The sequence below is a fragment of the Chrysochloris asiatica genome, unplaced genomic scaffold (assembly GCF_000296735.1).
Source record: "Chrysochloris asiatica unplaced genomic scaffold, ChrAsi1.0 scaffold00248, whole genome shotgun sequence".
NCBI classification, from domain to species: domain Eukaryota; kingdom Metazoa; phylum Chordata; class Mammalia; order Afrosoricida; family Chrysochloridae; genus Chrysochloris; species Chrysochloris asiatica.
In genome coordinates, this window is record NW_006408766.1 from 1,879,356 (window position 1) to 1,882,738 (window position 3,383).

Here is a 3,383-nt window from a genome sequence, read left to right on the forward strand (position 1 = left end):
ATTCATCCATATCAATAAGGAATTACCGAAGCAAATATCATAAAACATGGCATTTGATCTATGTACATTTAAGTGTGAAATTACAATTGCGTTGTAGGTAATTGAGAGTTCATTAATGGAAAATAGAGTATGTTGTTGTTGTTGTTTGGTGCCATTGAGTTGGTATCGACTCATAGATACCTTATGCACAGCAGAATGAAACAGTGCCTTATTCTGGGCCAACCTCACTACTGTTGCCACGATGCTGCCACTTGGCCAATATATCTCGTTGGGGGTCTTCCTCTTTTTCTCTGACCCTACATCTTACCAAATATGATATATTTCTCCAGTGACTGGTCCCTCCTATCAATATGTCCAAAGTATGAGAGACAAAGTTTGGCCAACATGTCCTCCAAGGGGCACTCTGGCTGCACTTCTTCCAAAAAAGATCTATTGGGTTTTTTGGCAAGCCATGGCACTTTTAGTATTCTTTTCCAACACGACAATTCAAAAGCATCAATTCTTCTAGGGTCTTCCTTATTCACTGTCCAGCTTTCTCATGCGTATGAGGTTATTGAAAATACCATGGATTGGGTCAGGCTAACTTTAGTCCTCAAGCTGACATCTTTGCTCTTTAACCCTTAAAAAAGGTCTTTTGCAGCAGGTTTTCCCAATGTAATACATTGTCTGAGTTCTTCACTGCTGCTTCTATGAGTTTTGTTAATAGTTGATCCAAGAAGAATGAAGTCCTTGACAACTTCACTCTACTCAATGATATATATATATATATTGTTGTTGTTGTTATGTGTTACTGTCGAGTCTGTTACAACCCATGGTGACCCAGTGTAGGGTTACTAATGCAGCAACTGGTGAGTTTGAACCACTGACATTGTGGTTACTACCAATTTTCAGTACAGCGCATTAACATTAACCCACAGTGCCATATCAGGACTCTAGAAATATAGACAGATAGATAGATAGATAGATAAAGAGATAGATAGAGATAGATAGATAGATAGATAGATAGATAGATAGATAGATAGATGATAGATAGATAGATAGACAGATGTTGTTGTTGTTGTTAGGTGCTGTGAAGTAGGTACTGACTATAGTGAACCTGTGCAGGGTCTCCAAGGCTGTAAATCATTATGGGAGCAGAAAACCTCATTTTTCTCCTGCAGAACAGCTGGCAGTTTCGAACTGTTGACCTTGCAGTTCACAGCGTGATTCATAACCACAACACTACCAGAGCTCCTTAGATAGATAAATAGATAGATTAGATAGATAGATAGATAGATAGATAGATAGATAGATAGATAGATAGATGTTGATGTCAGGTGCCATCAAGTCAGAACCAAATCATAGCGACCCCATGCACAGCAGAAAGAAAAAATGTCTGATCCTGGGCCAACCTCACTACCGCTGCCACACTTGAGTCCATGAATGCTGCCACCTCGCCAATCCATCTCGTTGGGGTTCTTCCTCATTTTCTCCGACCCTCCACCTTACCAAACATGATATCCTTCTCCAGTGACTGTTCCCTCCTGACAATATGTCCAAAGTATGAGATGAAATTTGGCCATCTTGGCCTCTAAGGAGCACTCAGGCTACACTTCTTGCAAAACAGATCTACTGGTTCTTTTGGCAGCCCATGGCACTTTTAGTATTCTCCTCTAACACCACAACTCAAAGGCATCAATTCTTCTATGATCTTCCATATTCACTGTCCAGCTTTCACATCCAAATGAGGTTACTGAAAATACCATGGCTTGGGTCAGGCGCACCTTAGTCCTCAAGCTGACATCCTTGTTCTTCAACACTTGAAAAATTCCTGTGCTGCAGATTTGCCTAATGCAATACATTGCTGATCTCTTGACTGCTGCTTCCGTGAGTGTTGATAGTTGAGCCAAGAAGAATGAAGTCCTTGACAACTTCAATCTTTTCTCCATTGATAAGAATGTTATTTATTGGTCCAATGGTGAGGATTTTTGTATTCTTGACATCGAAATGTAACCCATACCAAAAACTGCACTCTTTGATCTTCATCAGTACATTTTTTAAGTCCCCTTCACTTTCAGCAAGCAAGGTTGTGTCATCTGCATATCGCAGGTTGTTAATGAGTCTTCCTACAATCCTGATGCCACATTTTTCTTCATAGAACCCAGCTTCTCGGATTATTTGTTCAGCATACAGGTTGAATACGTGTGGTGAAAGAACACAACCTTATGGCACCCTTTTCCCAATTTTAAAACATTCAGTGTTCCCATGCTCTGTTCGAACAACTGCTTCTTGGTCTAGGTACAGATTCCTCAGAAGTACAATTAAGTGTTCTGGAATACTCACACTTCACAAGGTTGTCCATAGCTTGTCATAATCCACACAATCAAAAGCCTTTGCGTAGTCAATAAAGCACAGGTAAACATCTTTCTGATATTCTCTGTTTTCAACCAAGATCCATCAGACATCAGCAATGATATCTCTCATTCCATGGCCTTTTCTGAATCCAGTTTGAACCTCAGGAAGTTCTCTGTCAATGTATGATTGTAGCCATTTCTTTATTACCTTTAGCAAAACTTTATTCGCTTGAGATATCAAAGAGATTGTCAGATGATTTCCGCATTCCATTGGGTCACGTCTCTTTGGAATGGGCACAATATGGATCTCTTCCAATCAGTCAGCCAGAATCTTCCCAATTTCTTGGCAGAGATGAGTGAGTTCCTCCTGTGCCGCCTCACTTTCTTGAAAGATTTCAACTTTTATTCCATCAATTTCTGGTGCCTTATTCTTTGCCAATTCCTTCAATGCACTTTGAACTTTGTCCCTGAGCATCATTGGCTCTTGATCATATGGTACCTCTTGAAATGGTTGAACATTAACCATTTCCTTTGGGAAATTAACCATTTCCATATTCTCTTGATGCATTCTTCATCATTCAATAATTTGCCCAGAGAATCCTTCAATAATGAAAGACAAGGCTTGTTTTTTTTTATTTGGATCCCCCAGCTAGAGAAATGCTGACCGTGTTTTTCCTTTTTGGTTTTCTGATTCTAGAAGCTAGATAGATAGAGAGACAGAAATTTAGTCATATATTCCTGCTAGTCCTGGTGTGGTGATGTAGTATCAGCACTGGATTGTTTGGCAGTTCAAACCCACCAGCTGCTTTTTGAAACTGTATATATGGTTGCTATGAGTCAGCTGCTTTTTGAAACTGTATATATGGTTGCTATGAGTCAGCTGCTTTTTGAAACCAGCTGCTTTTTGAAACTGTATATATGGTTGCTATGACCCTTAGCGACCTTGTACAGGGTTTCCGAGGCTGTAAATCTTTACGGGAGCAGAAAGCTCATCTTTCTCCCGCAGAGCAGCTGATAGTTTCAAACTGCTGCCCTTGCAGTTCACAGCTC